General features: G+C 44.0%; 1 protein-coding gene across 7 annotated transcripts in view; it reads right to left on the bottom strand.

Annotated features, from left to right (window-relative positions):
- The window catches only part of TANC2 (tetratricopeptide repeat, ankyrin repeat and coiled-coil containing 2), a 656,536-nt gene that overhangs the window by 107,131 nt on the left and 526,603 nt on the right, over nucleotides 1-22,802 (bottom strand). Inside the window, exon 1 of one of the 7 annotated variants that reach the window (XM_069751353.1) lies at nucleotides 18,227-18,540. The exons of 4 other annotated variants lie outside the window; for them this stretch is intronic. The gene's annotated coding sequence lies outside the window, so the exon portion shown is untranslated. Of the gene's footprint in view, nucleotides 1-9,239; nucleotides 9,303-18,226; nucleotides 18,541-22,802 lie in introns of those variants that run through there. 2 more of the 7 variants (XM_069751351.1, XM_069751352.1) reach the window with 2 other exon arrangements.

Raw genomic sequence — 22,802 nt, 5'->3', positions numbered from 1 at the left:
TCAAGATGACACTATGGAAAAATAATGAATGTACGGCTTCTGCAATCACATTACAAGGACACAGAAATGAGGCCATAACCCCTACCCATGCCCCGCCAACACCGCAACGTTAGCGCACTATATCAGTGACGAGGCTAGGTCTGCCCACCAGCCAAACAAGCACAGAGCAGTAAGTCTATCAGACCAATCCAATATAGTACATGTGCACTAGCAAAAAAAAAAGAACCAGAATGCTCTGCTGGGGGTGCAAAGTGTGCCCCTCATCCCGCAGATTATTCCTTTCCTTCTCTTCTAGAGACAGCCATCATGAGAGCATGTGTCAGAAGTAGCGAGTTCGGGTATCTGTGGACCTTCCCGTGAACTACCTAAGTGCTGACCAATAAAGAAGCTCAGTTACCTCTCTCGACATGTCTAAAATAATATTTGAATTACCCATTAAATCGATTCTGTTTTTTTACTTTATTTTATTTATTTTTTAAAGAATTCTGTGTACTTATTCCTCCTGCTATAGTATGATAGTGTAAGAAAATTTGGGCGTGTGATTGTACTCCTCAAATGGTCACTACTGTTTCAATAAACTTTGCATAAATCAATAGTACACGGGAAAATAACAGACTTTGATATCTCTCTTATCAGAGATCTACTTTTTTCTCCACATATGAGCCACTTTGATTTCTATTCACTGCCTCTAAGGGCTTGTTTCCACTTGCGAGGAACACGTCCGTGTCTCGCATGTGGAAACGAAGCTCTGGCGCCGGCACTTCAGAGTGGAGCGAGCGGCTGCATGTGTTGCTATGCGGCCGCACGCTCCGCTCCTAAGTGCCGGCGCCAGAGCTTCGTTTCCACATGCGAGACACGGACGTGTTTCTCGCAAGTGGAAATAAGCCCTAAAATTCATCATTTTTGCTAAAAAAAACTGCTAAAATCAATCCTGCGTAAGACTTCTTGCCAGCTCAACTGGGCATCAGACTGTTACTGCTTATTAAAATCTATAGAGAGAGGAGGGCAGGGACAGAGTGAGAGAGGTAGAGACACAGATCCTTTTGCAGCTTTTCAATTAGAGTTTTTTCTCACCCCAGAGCTGGATTCACAACCACACTGCTCAATACTGATTTATAATGTCCTCCATTCTGCAGCTGCTTCTGAACATGTGCTACATAGAGGCAGGAGAGCGGGAATCCTTCACATTTTGGCGTACTGCCTAACAAAACAGCTATTCTCCCCTCACTAGCTCAGGACAAAAGAATATTGGCAATATAACGTACAGAGGGGATAACTGGTGAAAAATGCAGTATACAAGTCATACAATGACCAGAAAGAGTAGACATACATATATACAATAGGCGATTTTAAAAAAAATTCACCTAAAACAAGCATATTTAATCTGCCTAGACATGCTTTGAACCCGAGATACTGTAGACTACGTCATACTTCAGATACTTTATTACCGATGGAATCAAAGTTATGACTTGGGTGGTATTACGGGGGGTTAGCTGCGAAGAAACGGATCACCCATAAACAGTGATGATGTGTCAATGGAATACTATGTTCGAGTCCTTCTCCTGCGTGTCTTGCGGCTGTTTGACAGCAGCAACATATGCAGGGATTGTCCGTTTGTTAGGCAATCCCCGCATCTGTTGAAAAGCCGCGAGACATGCAACCGCGGGGACTCAAACAGAATATTTGAACACGCCGAAGTCACTCTGTTAGCACTTGAGCATGCTCAGATAAAACCTTATTCCATATTTTACTGCATCCTTCCAAGGTGTGTAGATGTCTATTAGACAGAAATAGCAAAATAGCAAAGACTTCCTTAGAAAATAGGTAAGCCAAATAATCAATTAAGAGGTCTTAATAAAATATTAGCGCTGCTGTTGTATCCCGGGCAGCAGTGTCATTACCAGGACCCGGCTGCTAGGCCAACACTAATCAGCTCAATGAGAGACAAACAAAAATCCTATATAACCATAGTAACCAGGGGGTCACCGATGAATGCAGGTTATTGAGGAGCTCTTTGTGGCCGCTTCTGTCACCACTGTGTTTTGGTCCTGTGAAGTCAATAAGAAAGCAATCATCTGGACATTTCCTGGACTCTTATATCTTCACACGTATGTATAGAAGAGTTCAGTTTGTCGTGTGCACCAGCTCCCAATTTTAGTGTAATGTCACAGCGGACACCATGTCTACACCACCCTCAGAGAATAATTCCCTACTCAATATAAGGGGGTTATCCGACGGCAGAAAAAGCCCATTATTGTTTCCAAATGTAAAACTTTTTTTTAAGGGTGGTGCAGTACCTCGTGCTTCGAAGAGAGAAGCTGCAGCACCACGCCTCACAGTTGCTGACCTTTCGATTCTCGGCAGATATTGTGCGCTTGCCTTATTAATTAAAATAGATCGTCTGCACAAGACCTGGTCGGCATCAGACGTCTGTCTCAACAACTCTTCAATTTGGTCAGCAGCATTCTCTCACCACATCTGTCAGAGTCAGTCCCTTGGTCACGGCTTTTAGAGAGGAGGGGGCTGGCTTAGTCGCCAGTTTCAGTCAGAACATTACTAATTAGAAGTTTAGAACTTCCGAAACTGGACGACGAGCACTGGCGCTGAACATTTCTGGTCGGCACTTGTAGCAAGACAGCATTGCTCTGTAGTGGAGAATGTTCCTCCAAATAATAGCGCAAATTACCACTCAAATAGGCAATTAATATGTCAGCATGTGGAAAAAGACAGGACAGCTAATGTTTTGGTCTGTCCCAGAACTTCATCACGGCCTATTTCCTATTGTTAATAGCAGATACAGCGATTGACTAATTGCATATTTAAAGGGGTTGTCTCATGAACAAAGTAGATTTCAGATAGATAAATCATCTAATAAAAATAATTTCCACAAATGGATTTGTTAAAAAAAAAAAAAGTTCCTGTGCTGAGATAATCATATAAATGTACCCCTGCTGTGTACTGTGTAATGGCTGTGTCTGACCGTACAGGGACATGGTCTGATCATACCTCATCTCCTGGGCAGGGGAAGGACACAAAAGAGAGTATACAGACAGGACAGCAGGGGATCACAGCTGATTCTTTCTGTGAGGTAAAACATTTCCCTGCTTGATTATAAACCTGTTTTACCTCACAGAAATAATCAGCTGTGATCCCGTGCTGCCTGTCTGTATACTTTCTTTTTCTTCCGACCCTGGCCAAGAGATGTGGTATGACCAGATCATGTCCTACAGGCCGGGATCACACATGCGAGAAACAGGTCCGTGTCTCGCATGTGAAATCCAAGCTCTAGCGCCGGCACTCCAGAGCGGAGCGTGCGGCTCCATGTGTTGCTATGCGGCCGCACGCTCCGCTCCACAGTGCCGGCGCCAGAGCTTGGATTTCACATGCGAGACACGGACGTGTTTCTCGCATGTGTGATCCCGGCCATACGGTAAGACACAGCCATCGCACAGTACACAGCATGGGCACATATAAAATATCTCAGTACAAGATTTTTTTTTTTTTGTTCCAACAAATCCAGTTCTGGAACTTATCTTTATTCCAAGATCTAATGATTAAAATAGACTGTCTATGGGACAACCCCTTTGAATATAATGGCATTTTGCACTATTTTTTTTAGACAATGTTTATGCAAACACACCATGAGTAAATGTAAGCAAAGTGCCCGAAGAGCGTTGTTAAATTTTTCATAAAAATTAATGTTTCCTAAACAAAGTATTAAAGATTTGTTATCAACTCTCCTCCCACCTCTCATCTAACTTGTTGTACGACAATCTACAATCTGGTTTCCGCCCCCATCACTCAACTGAGACTGCCCTGACCAAAATCACTAACGACCTACTTACCGCCAAAGCTACTGGACAATACTCTGTACTCCTCCTTCTAGACCTGTCCTCTGCTTTCGACACAGTTGACCACTGCCTCCTACTGCAGATGCTCTCCTCCTTTGGCATCAAAGACCTCGCCCTATCCTGGATCGCCTCGTACCTTTCCAACCGCACATTCAGCGTCTCCCACTCCCATACTACCTCCTCATCCCACCCTCTCTCTGTTGGAGTCCCCCAAGGCTCTGTTCTAGGACCCCTACTCTTCTCAATCTATACACTTGGCTTGGGACAACTCATAAAGTCCCATGGATTCCAGTACCACCTCTATGCTGATGACACTCAGATCTACCTCTCTGGCCCAGACGTCACCGCTCTGCTGTCCAGAATCCCAGAGTGCCTATCAGCCATATCCTCCTTCTCCTCTCGCTTCCTCAAACTCAATGTGGACAAATCTGAACTCATCATCTTTCCTCCATCCCACACATCTTCCTTACCTGACCTATCTATCGCAGTCAATGACATCATGCTTTCCCCTGTACCCGAAGTCCGCTGCCTCGGAGTAACCTTCGACTCTGCCCTGTCCTTCAAACCACACATCCAAGCTCTTTCCACCTCCTGTCGCCTCCAGCTCAAAAATATCTCCAGGATCCGTCCTTTCCTCAACCCCCAATCTACTAAAATGCTTGTGCACGCCCTCATCATTTCCCGCCTTGACTACTGCAACATCCTTTTCTGTGGCCTCCCTGCTAACACCCTTGCACCTCTCCAGTCCATCCTTAACTTTGCTGCCCGACTAATCCATCTCTCTCCTCGCTACTCCTCCGCTTCCCCCCTCTGCAAATCTCTTCACTGGCTCCCATTCCCTCAGCGTATCCAGTTCAAATTGCTAATACTGACCTACAAAGCCATCCACAACCTGTCTCCTCCATATATCTCTGAACTAATCTCTCGATATCTTCCCTCACGTGATCTCCGGTCCTCCCAAGACCTCCTTCTCTCCTCCACACTTATTCGCTCCTCATCCAATCGCCTCCAAGACTTCTCCCGACTATCCCCCATCCTCTGGAACTCTCTGCCCCAACACGTCCGACTATCAACCACAGTCGGATCCTTCAGACGGAACCTGAAAACTCATCTCTTCAGGAAAGCCTACAGCCTGCACTGACACCGCTGCTGCCTCATCACTATGGAAGCTACCGCCTCACCAACACCGGAGCTACCGCCTCACCAACACCGGAGCTACTGCCTCACCAACACAGGAGCTCCTGCAACCCTCAACCTACTGTCTCCTTCCCCATAATCCTGTAGAATGTAAGCCCGCAAGGGCAGGGTCCTCGCCCCTCTGTATCAGTCCGTCATTGTTAGTTTGTTTACTGTATGTGATATTTGTAACTTGTATGTAACCCCTTCTCATGTACAGCACCATGGAATCAATGGTGCTATATAAATAAATAATAATAATAATAATAATAACTTGCTGAGCGGAACTTCTTGTCAGATTATTTTAATTTTACATATAGAAAACAATGATGAGCATTTTTTAGCTGGATAGACATCCTCTTTAAGTCACACCCATTACAATGTAATACACAGTGCCGCCCCCCAAATCTACCCTAACAACGCCAATCACACAGCTTACCTAACGGAGCATGCCGGTTGCCAATAATTGGAACCACCTAATAGTGGAAATGTTGGAAGACCAACACTTTATAAATCTGTACGTATACATAGGAGTGCAGGTAAAGCTTTCACCACAGACTATAGAACAGACTGATCAGTATACAGCCACATAATATCAGGTACATATATACTTCAAGAAAAGCATAGAATGCTGGGGTCCTGGGTTCAAATCCCACCAAGGACAACATCTACAAGGAGTTTGTATGTTCTCCCCGTTTTTGCGTGGGTTTCCTCCAGGTTCTCCGGTTTCCACACATACTCCAAAGACATACTGATAGGGAAATTAAATTGTGAGCCCCAATGGGGACAGTGAAGATGATGTCTGTAAAGCATTGTGGAATTAATAGCGCTAGTAAAATAAACAAATAAAAACCACACAAAAATACTAGCCACACAAAGGTCTATTTAAAGGGTAGACCAACTCTTCAGAAAAAAAAACAATTTGAAACAATTTATCTACAAACAAAAAAGTTTAGTCCAAATGTAAACTTCATAGAACATAGCGACAAAACCCACGAGTCATTCATGTACCAGTCCTTCATGTACAGCCCATCCTCCTCCTTTGAAAGTGACCAACGACAAAGCTATAAGAAGAATAGATATAAAGCACTTTTGCATGAAGATATTGATATTCAGCTCATCATCTCTTTGCTACCACTTTCTATGTAATGACTAACCTCCTCCTTCCCATTATCTGTGCTCATCCTCCTCCTCCCACCAACACGATACAGAAGAACAGGAAAATGAGACTCGCTTGCTCATACTTCCAACCAGCAGTCCCCAGGGAATGCATCACCGGTGTCCTACAGAGGCGGCCCACAAACCAAATCTAATGACCATCAGACAGTCCAGGAACTCCGCGCATCTCATCATTACTAACACAACCCATCAATCCTCAGCGTGCAATATGGACTCTGGGACAAGGATAACCACACAAGATAGAAAACCAGAAAACCTACACCACAGCTTAAAGGAATTCCTTGAGCGTTACTAGAAATGTGCAAATTAATATTATAGAATTATTTTATTAGTAAGTACATTTATGTCTGAAAGACAAATATGGCATATCAACGTGATTGATGGGCGCACAGCCACATGGAACTGATCCGTACAGGAAAGTTCTATGGGAAATAAGGAAGCAACAAAGATCATTACTCATAGATGGTAATGGATGGTAATGGTCAGACCATCGGTAAAAGCAATTCTTGAACGATCGATCAAAGGACATGCTCTAACATGCAGCAATAATCGTATATTTGCTTGATGATTGTTGTAGATTAGCTCATGCTTTTTCCCTTAAAAACAACACGTAGATAGATACCGGTTTACAAGGGTGGATGTGCTAAGGAACGACAATGTTTAGGTCCAAATAAAACATGCAATTGACGATCATGAAGCAAATGATCGTCGCTCAATGATTGGGAACAATCATTTGGATGATTATTATCCGGTACTAAATGCCCTTAAATTGCAGAACAAAGTTTAGAAGGCAGGCACCCCAATTCTTCAAACAGTTTGCACCGATATGCTAGTAGAAAACTGTGTGAAATGGGGCTAACTTTTTCAGCAACTCACAGGTGAACAAGAATGTTGTCACTTTTAGCATTTTTTACGTCAGCTCACAGAACTTTTTAAAGAACAAATGGAGCTTAGTAAAGTTCAGCCTTGCTGAACACGGTCAACAAAATCATCCTAATTTCATGGTATAAAAAGGGACCTTTCAAGTTTGATAATGCTATTAACCTGCAGTAATACGGTTAATCTGCAGGTTAATAGTGTTATGAAAGTGCAGCACCAGGGAGAAAATGAATTTTACTCCTATTGGAAGCCGCCGGCTTTCAGTCATATAGGTGCGGCTGCAGTCATCAAGTACTATACTGTAAGTGGCAGCTATGAGCATGTCTGGCAGCTTGCTCTGCACTGCTGAAGACCTGTCAGAGTGCCGATGCTTACTTACAGCCGACGATCACAGTGCTGTAGGCGGTAATTGTAGTCGCGCTAGCACGACTTTGTGACTGAAAGCTGGTGGCTTCCGGGAGGAACAAAGTTAATTTTCTCCAGGGTTTTGCACATTCAGTACAATGGCTGGGCCCCTTCCTAGTGCAAACTGTAGATTAATCCAATATCTGCAGTTAACAGCGTTATCTGACCCAAGAAGTACACACAAGTCCATCAAGTTCAACTCGTAACCCACCATGATCCAGAGGACGGCAAAAGGTAAAAATTTGCCGTATTAGGGTACGTGCCCATGATCAGGAACAGCAGCCTTTGACACAGGACACCTGTGCTGTGTCCAAAACGCTGCGTTCTACGATACAAGCCCAGTGGATGGGATTTGTAGAAATCCCATGCCCACTGTATTTCTATTTGACGCTGTGTAAACTCACCCGCGGTGCGGGTCTATGAAGAGCAGCATGTCAATTTCCACAATAGAATGTATCGGATGCGGTAAATCCGCATTGTTCAACTTAGACGCAACGAAAATATGCTGCGTCCAAAGCGCTGGTATTTTCTGATTGAGGGCATGTTCCCCCCCTTAAGGAAAAAAAAGCCTTCCTGGTGCCACATATTGCAATCAGATTACTTCCCTTGGTCAACATCTCATCAGAAAACCTAGTACGCGTAACCTGTCAGTCATCCAGGTCCTCCTAGTACGCGTAACCTGTAAGTCATCCAGTTCCTCCTAGTACGCGTAACTTGTCAGTCATCCAGGTCCTCCTAGTACGCGTAACCTGTCAGTCATCCAGGTCCTCCTAGTACGCGTAACCTGTAAGTCATCCAGGTCCTCCTTGAACTTGTTTAGGGAATAGACCATTACAAAACGTTGCGGCAAAGAGTTTGATAGTTTACAAAAAGTAGTGTAAAATACAACAAAAATGGACCCCAGGCCTAGATTGGAGTATCGGATGTCTCTTATGCCGGCGCATGGCAGCTGAAAGATGTAGTGAATTCAATTAAGAGGCACAAAACGTTTCGCCCACCAGTCTTAATGAACTGGGGCCACAAATCTTTTTAAAACCACACGAGCCTTAAAAACCTTTTCTAAATAAAACGAAAAAAATAAATTAATTAAAAAGTAAAGAAATAATAATAAAAAAAATGATAGAATTTTTGTATAAAGTGGGATTTTGGCCCCTTTGTAAGATCCTTCCATCCAGCTTTCTCAGAATCAGACATACCCAAGACATGGCTTATAGTAGAATGTATTACTGCAGGTTGATGAATGGTAAATGTTAATTTATGGGGGTGAAATCTTTAAAATGACAGACATGAAAGTATAATAGAGTGAGTTCAACGCTGCTTTAAAGGACGAGTCAAATCATAACTGCATAAAAACTATTTTGCGACCGCTAATAAACTATCATTATCGGCCTGTATATAATATGGCCGACACTCAGCTACAGAAACTCAGAGATTAGAGTCCACTAAACGCTTCAGTGCCTCATTTGTGCCCTGTGCCAGTAAGATGTGACAGGCTCCATGTGTGAGAGGATGAAGAGAGTGGCAGAATTCACATTGTCAGAGGTGTGATAATAGGGTACGGGCGAGTCAGGCTGCAGCGAGCGCGGGGCTCTGAGGTTCCAGTGCCAAGCGGATAGCGGATCGGAAGAGGAGGGGGGTCTTCATTACAAATCGCAGCCTGTTGCTATGGAAAGGTCATGGAAGGACAACAGCCTCTTCCAGGGAGAGTTGGCAATGTGTCCAATATTAGCCAGCAGAGTACTGACTCACCCCCAGCGCCATTCTGCAGTAATAGCTGGATCTTCACAGCCCATCGGATGTTGTGTGTCTCTGAGCCGTAATCGAGGCGAGACATGACAGCCGCCTCTGCCAGGCCCTCACACAGCCCGGTGTTTCCTAGATCCGCTTCACCGACCCTATCAAATGGGATGAATGGAGGATGATTGAGACATTTTCCTTGGTGCAATTTAATGAGGCTTGTCACGCATCATGTACAGGACATGGGCCATGTCATCCTGTCATCTGTAAAGCGTGCGGACACCGACAGGGTCTTAGCGACACTTGTTACTAAGAAGGCCAAGTGCATAAACCACAGCTATAAAAACGCACATCGCAACAGTATATGGACACGAAAATAAAAACAACTTGTGATTTCAGTACCTTATAGGCTGCCATAACAAAATCAAGTCCAGAACCTGGTAGTGTTACAAGGAGCCCCACATCTTTTATTAAAGGGAACCTGTCAACAAGAAAATGCCGTCAAGTCTGCCAACAGCTTTTTATTGAGGAGACTGATATATAGGTTTATGGCAAAACGATTCGGTATGACATTCCATTAAATCTCTGCTCATTTGGTGCCGAGTAGTCTGGTGGGCGGTCCTAGTCAATAGGTGACACCACCCACTGGACTCATAAACTTAAAATGAGCATAGATTAAAATGTATTTTTATCCCAAATCTTTTCCCACTTCAATATGCATCTCCTGCTCCTACACAATGGATAGTATGATTGTGAAGAAATAGACGAGATGTGATTTTTAACCCTATTTACTGGAATTCCGCAGATCATTAAAATGCTTCCCCGGGAGTTCATACAAGTCAATGGAACTTTAATCATTCTGTTAAAGCTGGTTACGCAGAAGGAATTCAAGAACAGAAAAAGTACCTGTTCTTGAAGTTGAGAGAGGAGTGCAAGTAACACAACAGGTCAGCGCATTCAATAAAACGGATAATTCTGGGGTGCGGCACTGTCCACACAATAGGAGGCTTTATGTACCTTAAACCAGGAGAATTAATCATTTCTTAGGAAAACAGTCCAGAAATAAACATTACAATTACATCCAATTGTAATTGGATGTCATGTAGTCCATGACATCATGGTTACGTATTATAATGAGATATATAGAATTTTATCACCCAGAACAGTTAGAAATGTCAGATGATCAATCTGTACGCCATGAAGAAATAGAGCAGCGGTGGGTTCAGCCACGAGGCATAACCAGGTAACATTAGAGAAAAGATTAAAGCTTAATTCCTCTTAAACCTGAGCGCTCAGGTTTGAGAGCAGCTAAATGGGTTTTTCTACCATAAATACTGACGACATATGAATTACATGATCCTTAGGGGGTTAACTCGTTGTACAGGAGCGACGATAAAACAGGGAAAAAAAATGTAAAACAGCTGATGCATTTTACCAAATGATGTAGCCTATTTGATCTTGGAATCAATGGAAGTTTTGGTGATCGGTCCCCCTTTGAGTTTTAAGAAACTTAGAATATCAATATGCTATCAATGTTTAAGCTGTGAAAACCCCTCTTTATCACAGTTGTCCCACACCAAGAGGAGGTAATCATCTAGCACAGTGTTCCACAACTCCGGCCACCAACAGATCATGTTTTCAGGATTTCCTTAGTATTACACAGGTGATGGATGGGATTCTTGGTCGTCCAGCTGATGCAAGTATCACCTGTGCAATACTAAGGAAATCCTGAAAACATGACCTGTTGGTGGCTCTCGAGAACCGGAGTTGGGGGAACACTGATAGCGCATGCAGTGTGGGATTGGAACTCCCATTTTCTACACAATGCTTAGCTTTTAAGATGAGTAATCTATGGGAAAGTTGAACAATAATACCGAAGCGGTAGGATGGGGAAATAAAGAGAAAGGTTCCCTTCAAACTAAAGGAATAATTTAGCTGTAGGGAACAGAGTTGAAACCATCTAGAATTTCCATGACTGGAAAAATAAGGGCTCAACAGGGTTTTTGGAGTCAAATATAGGTTTCACCTGATCTTGGTTAGTTGAAATTTTGATAGTTAGGAAACTAACTTGCTGGTGAGAACATTGTTCCCACCAACACAGCTATATCAGGCCTTCATTGCATGGACAATGCAAAAAGCAGCCTATAGGCAAAGATTTCTGGACTGCTGTTGGCACAGGGAATGGTTCAGGCATGTACTATAGTACGTATATAAGCTATGTCCATGACCTTCTTACCTCATCTGGTGGATCGGGCGCTCAGGGTGTATACTATCACTCTATAGGTGGGGCACTAACCGGTCAAGCCCTTTATTGCATATTCTGTTGTTATATCAAATACTTGAGATGGAAACCCTCATTGAATGCAGAAAATTCATAATTGTTGGACCTTTCGTAAATTAATATTGTTAATATTACATTCATTGGCGTAAACACCTCTAATTGCAGCAGGAAATAAGTAAATGCCAAGACCAGTGATCCTATGAACATAACGCTTATGTATCAGGTGTACTGTCCGGCCGTAGGGCCAAGGAGCTTGCAGTCTAGACTCTTCAGAGGTTAACATACATGGCTTTGCTTGTCCACAAAGCAACTGCAGTCTGCAGCTCTTATTATACTAATCTCTGCCCACTCACTTCTTTCACTGCATCAATAATTCCACCTACATCTCAGCTCCAGTCTTCTCTATACATTCACCCCCCCCCCCTACCCTAATACACAAGCCTACATCCCTGGCCCTGACCTACATCGAGCCACCCCCCGAAGGCAAGCAACCAGAAATGCTGGTGTAAAGTGAATTGACAAAGAAGGAGCTATATGTGGAGTAGCGCTCGCAAGCGAGACATTTGTAGTGTACATCAATCTCTACACAAAGCTTTCAAGAGGGTAGATGTCTCTATTGTTGAAAGACGCAATCTACATCTCTTAAGGATTCATTTTGGCTATACATGGGCTGCATGCATCAGCCGCATTTTTTAGAGCTTGAGTGGCACAGAATGAATTGTCATCCGTCACTGTGCCTAAACAATAGGTGGCTTTATTGCTACTAATGAATTGTCTAATGCTCAATGTGTGACCAATCCCATGGAGCAAGATCGATCAACCAACGTGCAAATCAAAAGGGATATACAGACGTGTGTATTATATACATGTACACATCCTGGAAATATACAAGTCAACCTCACGGTGGATCATATGAGTAGCTAAACACTCACTGAAAACCCCCAGATGGCAGATGAACACCAAGATGCACATTCTGCTACGTCAAGATGCAGCAGGTGAAGTAGCAGAACGTAAGCCTCAATGTTCCCGAGATGACAGAATCTGTATTCGATGGAAAGCTACTGAATTTACAGATAATGGCAAAGGAGGGGGCTTGGTAGGTAATGAGGGGGTGGATGTCAACGGAGAAAAAGCTGTAACACAAATTGCATGTTTTGGAAAGGCCTACATCTCAAGATCTTTGAATTTGTGTTAGGTGGACTTTAGTTTTAGTAGAAAATAAACATGTTGGACCCAATGAAATGACACAAAAGAATATTCTACTGGTAAAACTCAAGAACCAACACCAGTTTTATCCGACCAGTGACAGTCATAGACTGAAACGAAGTCAGCCGTGGTTGATATTTACACCGAAAAGATGAAAGATCTTCGGTTGTTAGAATTTCCCCAGAAAGATTGGCCACCTCCAAGTGTCATTAAAGATGAGGCACCAGACTAATCTACTGTAAAGGGCAATGTGGACTAAAAGGGAGTCTAGATGCATTGGCATACCAGAGGATCGTTCACTCCTTCAATGGTTGTTCAACCATCAAACGACTTACGGTAACGTGTCCAATGGCAACAGAAGATGGTTTTAAAGAAAGATATAGTTGGTAGATGAAAGTGCTTCACAATTTCAAACATGTCAGACCTCATGTAAAATTATCACCGTCTGTGATCAAACAGTCTCTCCTAGTTAAATGTCACCTGACAAACGTTCATAATCAATAAGATTGTCACTTTTCAACTTTAGTCTCATGTATGGACGCTTCTACAGTCACACGAGGACTCCATATTTGTGAGAAGTGCCCCCCAAAATGAAAAAGTGCATCTTTTTATGACATAAGAACATGGCAGATATTGACTAGTTGAAGATACCTGTTGAAATGTTGTTCTGCCATTTTTCTTGTAGTTGAAAAAGGCCAAAAGACCAAAACATACCACAGATTACAAAAGATTGCCTGTTTGTTTTGTCCCTTCACGGCTACATCATCTAAGATATCAATGTTCAAAGACCAACCATGAACAGCCATTCAGAAAACATCCATCTTAAAGGGTTGTTTATAAACCTGCCGACACTAGACGATTGACAATCAGCTACTTGCTTGGGGTTGTCTACTATTCATACAATCCCTTTACAGTTGCTATATTCACCATTATAAAACAACAATAGCCTATACTCCCTGATGCACTGGCAAGGTCACACTAGCCCCTGTAATAGTATATGCTGCCATTGTTCTTGGCAGCACCATTCCTGTTTACACAGGATAATGTGCTGCCGAGAACAATGATCAGGTGTGCAAAACAAAATATCAATTCTCCCAACAAAAGACCCTCAGGTGATGGACAGCCTAGACAAACTGCATGATTACTGTCACACTAAGCGACGCTGCAGCGATACTGACAACGATCCAGATCGCTGCAGCGTCGCTGTTTGGTCGACAATCATTCATCGGAACACCCTTTCACAATAATCGTAGTGTGTAAATGGACCTTTAAAACCAATTTATATCATTAACAATATGTAGTAATAAAGAAAACCATCAGATTAGAGTATTACTAATTTAATCTTTATCTGTTAATTTCCACTTTAATGCAATTGCCATACTGTTCACGCCAGTGACTGGGTCCTGAGAAAATAGGGGTTTAATCACAATCTGTGAACTTGCTTCCACTAATGAGAATTTTCACAACACGGTAAATACATGTATGTAGATCGTCATTATCAAAAAGGTGACCCGAGGAACAGAGTGAAGATCCCAACTATAATAACCAAAACTAGGTCCCATAAATCTCCATCTCATTCATGTTCAAATGCAAGATACATCATTAATATGACGTCCACGACGAACCGATGCAGGCCAGGAATACATGATAATGCAGCAGATGTAGAAGACATTGTATTAAATGGGACCTAAGAAGTATCACAGTGAATAGGAATAAGGATAATTTATCTCCTATTTACCGTACTTCCCAAGTGCCGGGCTTACTCCTAATAAATGAATATAAATGCTCTCGCCTGATCTGTGTCACCGGCTGGATAGATACACGCCACATGACCTTTAATCCGGCGCTGAGTATCTTGTATCTCATGGTGATCAATGAACCACTTTTACAAACATTCAGCAAGTGTTTATGGGCCAAGATCAATCCATCCGCGTCTTACGAGCACTGTAAAGCCTGAACTGGTTACTGGAAACAAGATCTGCTTTGTATGTGATCTGGAGGATTTCTCCACAGAGGTATAAAGGAAAACAGGTGGGGGGGAAATATTGCAGCGCTGCCCACCACAGTCAGCTAGGCCTAAGTGGCAAACAGTGCAGCACTGCCCACTGCAATCAGCTAGGCCTAAGTGACATGTAGTGCTGATCTGACCACTGCAGAAAGTCAGGCCTTAGTGACCTGTAGTGTAGCACTGTCCACTGCAATCAGCCAGGCCTAAGTGACATGTAGTGCCAATCTACCCACAGCAATCAGCCAGGCCTAAGTGACATGTAGTGCCAATCTACCCACTGCAATCAGCCAGGCCTAAGTGACATGTAGTGCCAATCTACCCACTGCAATCAGCCAGGCCTAAGTGACATGTAGTGCCAATCTACCCACTGCAGCCAGCCAGACCTAAGTGACATGTAGTGCTGCTCTGCCCACTGCAATCAGCCAGGACTAAGTGACATGTAGTGCCAATCTACCCACTGCAGTCAGCCAGGCCTAAGTGACATGTAGTGCCAATCTACCCACTGCAGTCAGCCAGACCTAAGTGACATGTAGTGCTGCTCTGCCCACTGCAGTCTGTCAGGCCTAAGTGACATGTAGTGCAAATCTACCCACTGCAGTCAGACAGGCCTAAGTGACATGTAGGGCCAATCGACCCACTGCAGTCAGCCAGGCCTAAGTGACATGTAGGGCCCATCTACCCACTGCAGTCAGCCAGGCCTAAGTGACATGTACGGCCAATCGACCCACTGCAGTCAGCCAGGACTAAGTGACATGTTGTGTCAATGTACCCACTGCAGTCAGCCAGGCCTAAGTGACATGTAGGGCCAATCTACCCACTGCAGTCAGCCAGGCCTAAGTGACATGTATGGCCAATCGACCCACTGCAGTCAGCCAGGACTAAGTGACATGTTGTGTCAATGTACCTACTGCAGTCAGCCAGGCCTAAGTGACATGTAGGGCCAATCTACCCACTGCAGTCAACTAGGCCTAAGTGACATGTGGTATAGCCCTGACCACCACAATAAGCTAGGCCTAAGTGACATTTTGTGCAGCTCTGCCCACTGCAGTCAGCCAGGCCTAAGTGGCAAATAGTGCAGCACTGCCCACGGAAGTCAGTCAGGCCTAAGTGACATGTAGTACAGCTCTGCTCACCACAGTCAGCTAGACTTAAGTGACAGTAGTGTAGCACTGGCCACCGCAATCAGCAGGGCCCAAGTGACATTTAGTGCCGCTCTGCCCACTGCAGCGACATGTAGTGCAGCTCTGTTCAATGCATTCAGCCAGGCCTAAGTGACATAGTATAGCACTGCCCACTGCAATCAGCTAGGCCTATATGGCATGTAGTGTCACTTTGCCCACTGCAGTCAGCTAGGCCAAAGCGATATGTAGTGCAGCTCTGTTCAATGCAGTCAGCTAAGCCTTAGTGACATGTAGTGCAGCAGAGTCCAGAAAGTAAAACCGTGTACTAACCATGAACACTACCATAACTAAAACTAGGGTTTTACTGATAAATGCAACAATACATAATTAGATTCATATCTTTATACACAAGGAACAAGATGTATATCTCTGGCCAGCATTGCCAAGATGCCAATAAATTTTACACCCTTTATTTTCCATCTGCATACAATGGCATTTGCAGGCATAACTCACAATATACAATCACAGACCAATATTAATATAGAATAGCTCCCTACATCGTTGCTTTGGATATGGTTTGCCATCCCGTTAAATAAAACGTCAGTTGCTATTCTCGGGATAGCGTGGATGGATCTATGGCCTCGTGTGTTACAGACCGGTGTGTGCCTCGGTACATGAGCATATTCTCCCATAGAAGCATGGCATACCTGGATAATATGGCGAGTTATGGAACAAGCCATGAAATCCAAGGGATATGAGGGCAAACAATGGCAGATTTCCATTGTCACCGCACAATGCAGACCTGTAATACGACCGTGCGCACGAAGCTGAAGATGCCGGATTTCACTTGGCATCACCTGTTGGTCACAAGTGGTACTGCAGAATGGACTGAAGACCCTATGTGTATGAGACTTCCATAACAATGCCAACAATCCAAGGGGAAGCCATGAGCTACTGGAATTAATGAAGTAGGAGGAAGCTGGCAGCTATAGTGCATAATGGTAATGGGAGGCAGGGTCCAGAACCACCAATACAGGAATTATTCCGAGAGCATTCTAGATAACAATGGAAGAACATTGCCGCCCAGCGTCGGATCATCGAGACGGACTGTAACCACATTGGACGTCCTCCAAAGCACCCACACAAATACCAATTCAATATATAAAAGCAAATGGTACATGCATGCTCCAATGTCGGCTTATCACATTATCTGTACTTGCCATCGTTCAGCTGAAATGGATTGTAAGGGAGCGCAGCACGCACTTCAATACCTCACTGGCGAATTACTGCCGGAGAGGAACATCAAATCATCCATCACTATATAAAATGCAATTTCAGCCTCAAGACCATCAGTTACAGCGCGTTAAGGAGCGCAGAGCCAGGAAAGGAGTAAAGCGGCTAATTATGCGAGTATATAGGATTGTATACCTATATAATATTATGTGAGACATCACAGAGGGACTTGGTGCTTCATCAATCAGATTGACGAATGCCTCCCAATAATGAGGGGGCAGGTTACACCCTCTAGGTGACCACACCAATGCCAATTGCATGCGCCATAGATATGCCTATGCCTTTATGTCTGTGTTGATTGATGGCAGCATGATTTTTACCATAACTGCGGATTAAACATTCCATCTGAAACTGGTCAGAGGTCAGAGGTCAATAAAATGGCTGCCTCCAGAAGAAAGCAGCATCGCACAGTGAAAAGGGGTCAAAAAAATTGGTCCAATTCCGGCAATGAAAAAAAAAAATAATACTATGCCATCTGTTAAAAAAAAGGATCCTTCACCTCCATAACATTGGCCCAGTGAATCTTTAAGGATTAGAAAATGGCTGCGGGGCCTTCAGAACCAGCTGAGGGTAGACTGATGTGCCTCTAGAAAACCTGAGGTAGGCATGCTGCAATAATGCAGGCATTTTTTTTTTTCAATGAGGCAGCAGTATGACAAGACAGAATATATAGCAAATATAAAGAGTTAATTTATATGTAAATCAGTAGCGGCCTTAACACGTAGGTGGCACCAACATCACGGTCAAGGTCCTATCACTTGTACAGGTCCAGAGCTACCTGGTCACAGATGGGCCAAGTGGACGGACTCAGGCGTGCCGCACCTCGGTGCATTGAGGTCCTCCAGAGCATGGAGTCCTTAAGAAGCAGCTCTGAGCTTTACGTTGGCCTCCATTAAGCCTCGTGCTAACATCTGTCCATCTCATGAATAAGTCACCAAATTTCTATAGCCATGATGACTATCGCAGCTCAAGAGCAAGGTACGAAAAACCACGACTTGGAACAACTCATGCATGAAATGGCAAGACATCCATCATCTTCCCGATCACATGTGGTTCTCACACCCCACCATGTCCTAGAGAAATTACTTACACAGAGGGTGGCTACAGAAATCGTGGAAAATCCCAAGCTCCAGGATAGCGTCACTTGCTCCGTCCTGCCACTTTGGAAGACGCGGCAGTGGCGCCCGTCCTCGCTATGCACCCGAACCCACACATCTAGGTTGTCACCGGTCCAGCTGTGTCCTGACCTCCCGCGGGTCAATCCTGTCTCCAGCAGAGCAGGCACTGGATGCTCGATCTGCAGACACAGCCGTACCTTCTCCTCCGCGATATGACAAGCTAGCACTCCTCTTCCTCCAGCGAGGCTGCAGAGGGCATCAAAATTTGTATTACTGTCCCCCCCTTAGTCCTCCTTCCTCCCCTCCTCCTAGGGCAGCACACAGGAGGGGAGTGGGATGGTGCAGAACAAGCACGGAGGGAGAGAGATGCAAAAGGCGGCGTAGGGATGCAGTTCGGTCCTGAGCTAATGAATGGTGCAGTGCTCTTGTTGTCATGGAAACGCAAAGAGGAAAAAATCATCGCCATATAAGGAGCGGTGACATGGATTCTGGGAACAAATTAGAATATATAAAATAAAAAAGGAGGAAAAAAAAAAAAAAGGAAGGCTGCCGATGTACGCTCCGTGAATGTCGGATGGAAATGTTAACTTACTGACTGTAGAACGGTGAAGCTGAGGGTAGTGAGCGCACATCCCGGCACGGCTGTGCGTGCTAGCAAGGCCCTGCTGCGATCAGAAGGGAGCGATAGCACCATAGGAGGGGGGGGGATTTCTGCGACAGGTGGTCCGCTGACAGGGAGAAGCAGCCTGTCCACGCCACAATGAAGCTGAAGGAATTTTAACCTCTTCCTAACCCATCAGCGACTTTTTTTTTTACAAGTAAGGGATTAAATGAAATAATTTCTCTGCACGGTCAGATCTTCCTCGTGGGCATAGTATAAAGAGACGCGTCACAGTAGATATACACCTCGAGGCGCAATCAGCCCCTTATTGGATTAGGCAGCCAGATCCATGTAGTCAAGGTTCCAGGGAGGAAGGAAAACACTCCATTATGCCAAGATCAACCCTCCCATGTCCAACGCACCGGCAGCATGTACCGGGGGCAGTAATACCATCTGATAATGATGGAAGCCCAAGTGATGTCATATGGAGGCCGGAGAGGCGTCCCGGAGAGTCACTGTATGAACACAGGATTCATGCTACTCCAGATGAAAAGTAGTCAAGAGTATTGTATGTGACTGGGAGAGCGGCATCACATAGGATGCTATGCCCCAGCACCACAAAGCTGCCCCAAAGCCAGGTCTAAAACGTCAACCGAGACAGAGCCCAAACTTGCCTGCAGAACGCGACATTTTGACAAATATACAGTGTGAGTTGGTTTAAAAAAATGCTCATTTTAAGACCGGGATTATACAGGCATGCTGACATAAATTTTCAAAGTAAATACAACAGCCTCTTCAGGTCTAAGAGACAACTTTTTAATATGTATGCAGTTGTATGTACGTTACATATATTAAGAACAATTCCTCTAATTTGAAGCTATAAGTGCCGACCTAGTGTCCCAGCATTTCCAGCTCTGGCTCGTGTCTGACACAGGAGGATAGCTGATTAGCTCAATTTCACTTATAAGCCCACCCTCTTCTGTGTCTGTGCATCAACCTTGACATTGAAGGGGCTGGCTTAGCTACTTGAAAGGGGCTGGCTTAGCTACTGGAGTGAACCAGTCAGCCAATCTAATTTGCACACAGCACTGGTTATGTATAATCCCAGGAAGCTGTATCCTGTGCCAACCTGCTGAGATCAGTAAGAGACAGCTTTATATCAGGGCTCATTTTTCAGAAGCACCTCCCATTTACCCTAAATATGTCAATTTTTCTATTGGATTTAAATGGTGCCATTTATTTTTTCTCCTGTCCTCACTGTTCCTGAGATAATGTTCCCCTCTTCCCTGTATATAAATCTAGCGGGTTTTTTTTAGACAACTGGGCGTGGTCCTCAAGAAGACTCCCACAGAGTAGAGTTGAAGACCATGCCCACTTGGGAAAAAAAAACCTAGATTTACATATGGGGAACAGTGGGCCATATTTCAGGAACAGAGAGGCAGAGGAAGCAAAGATGCTGTATTCAAGAGAACAGCGGCATTTACAACATTTTAAAAATACATACCTATGGCAAAAGACGGGTCCTATTTAACACAGGTACATTCCAATTCTACTATCCTAATTTCCTAAATTCTAATTATCCAAATTACTAAAAGTCGATAGAGGATTTGTATTTATTCTTGTTATCAATAATTCTATTCACACTCGTTATTGGCCGCACATTCTCAAGTACTTGTAGAAACCACAAAATGACAAATGTGTGCTGGTGGCAAATGCGCGTAAAGGGGCAGTGTACTTAATCTATAGATTCTCATGCAGTCATAAAAATCTAGTTTACATTCGTGCTTGTTCTGGGATTGCCATGGTGGTATAAGCAGACTACGGTAATATGACTATAGACTAGACCTGAGTATCATTAGTACTGCTGATTTCCAACATTTCGCTTGATGTACACTAAGCTACAATTCTACTTTATTGTTGAACCAATTTCCACAAGATCTGGTTTGTCCACAATTTGTGGTTACTAGCAGGTGATGTTCCATGCAGTAGCTTCATTCTCTTCCCTCTAATAAAAGGAGCACCCAGTACAGTTGGGTCTGATAGCTGTGCAGCTTCTAGCAATCGTCCATAGAGGGGAGAATAGAATTCGATATCCAGGAACTTTTTTAAACATTTGGATCCCTTTAACCGAAATATATCACCATGCTTTTGAGACCTAATCTGAGAGTGGCATAATGTAGCCGCAGAGACCCAGATTCCAGTGATGTATCACCTACTGGGCTACTTAGTGTAGTTTTCATAAAATCTCTGTTTCATCAGGACTAGTAAACCCGCTGCCAGGTAGCCAAGCATATTCATGAGTTCTGCATAACCCCGCTGCCCCCATTTATTGGAAGCACAGCCTACCAATCAGTGGTGTGGGTGAGGTTATACAGGGCTCAACAATCAGAGAACTGCTAGATCTACAGGAGATGAAACAATTATTTTAAATCAAAATTACAGCAAGCAGCCCAGTAAGTGATACATCTTTGGAATCAGGGTCTCTTCGCCTACATTATGCTGCTTTCAGATGGGGGGATCTAAAACCTCGTGACACATTCTCTTTAATTAAAGTACAATAAGCCTTTATATTTTTTTTTCTCTCCGCAAACTAGAGGACCTAATACTAAAAAGGTTTTAAGACACAAAAGCAATGAGGTAATAAACATGCGATGATGCATGAATGCTTCCTCCAAGCAGGCTTATAGCGGTGCGGTGCCATCATCTTGATTACATAAATTATTGTATAAAAGATTCTCGAAGGAAATGAAAGCAGAATACAATTGACAGGGAACAATCGGAGAGCGCCGCCGTACGTGCGAGAAAGAAAGCCTAACGCAATAGAAAGTGCTCTTGCGCCAGTAGATTATGAGAAGGGTGTAGGTGAGGGGGTGACAGAAGACAAATAATACCACAGCAATGGAGGGGGAGCTGATTAACACCTCGGTGCGCACGATTCACTGCTCGCTGACACGCTCCTCATTTCTCTGAGGTCACAAACCTTCCCTGTCTCATTTTGCTGTAACACTGCACTTAGTAAATTATTCAGCAGGAGTTGAGAGAGGCTTTCGCCCACTGACGGTAAACCAGTAAACGAGTGTTAATAAAGTGGAGGTCCTCGATACGTTGTGCTGTGACCCTTGTGCCTGGCGAGGCCAGTCGCCGATTGAAGCAGTTCGACTGCGGTGTGCGAGCTTTCTTCACCAGACTCTATTCATTATACAGGATCCCAGCGACCCTCAGGTGGACCATGTGGAGACTCCACCAGTCTATGGTCACTTCCTCCAGATAGACTTCGGGAATGAGGACACTTTTATTCAGGAGTCTTTCAGAGTGGGTCCGCTACAAAAGATGCCTCAAAAGCGCAGGAAAGACACTCCCGATTAATTTCTACTATAAAATTACCGTACTTAGACGTCATACGTACAATCTTTGGAGTGTTCTTTTTCCAGCTATAGAGATTGAAAAATGCCTCATGGGGGAAAAAAAACAAGTTGCAATTGAACTCTTTAGGCTTGTTCACATGTTGCTTTTTTTTCCACATACCCACAAACACTTTTTTTTCCTTACATACACACACACACCCTTTTAAGAAGTGTCTTCTGACGGTAAACACTTCAAACAGTCCTATCAAAAGGCCTTGACAACATTTCAGAAAATGAAAAACTCCTAGAAAACCGCTCTAAAGGTGGAGTGTTCCTGAAGCAGCTTCTATTAGAGAACTCGTCCTTTTGGGCTACTTTCACACTAGCGTTTTTTTTAATCCGTCGCAATCCGTCGTTTTGGGCAGAAAATGGATCCTGCAAATGTGCCCGCAGGATGCGTTTTTTTTGCCCATAGACTTGTATTGCTGACGGATCGCGACGTATGGCCACACGTCGCGTCCGTTGTGCACTGGATCCGTCGTGTTTTCGCGGCCCATCGGCACGAAAAAACGTTCAAGGGAACGTTTTCTCGCACGTCGCGTC

This window comes from Ranitomeya imitator, chromosome 2 (assembly GCF_032444005.1).
Source record: "Ranitomeya imitator isolate aRanImi1 chromosome 2, aRanImi1.pri, whole genome shotgun sequence".
In the NCBI taxonomy this organism is placed as follows: Eukaryota; Metazoa; Chordata; class Amphibia; order Anura; family Dendrobatidae; genus Ranitomeya; species Ranitomeya imitator.
Note: the sequence above shows the minus strand (reverse complement) of the source record. Positions and strands in the feature narration are given on the sequence as shown.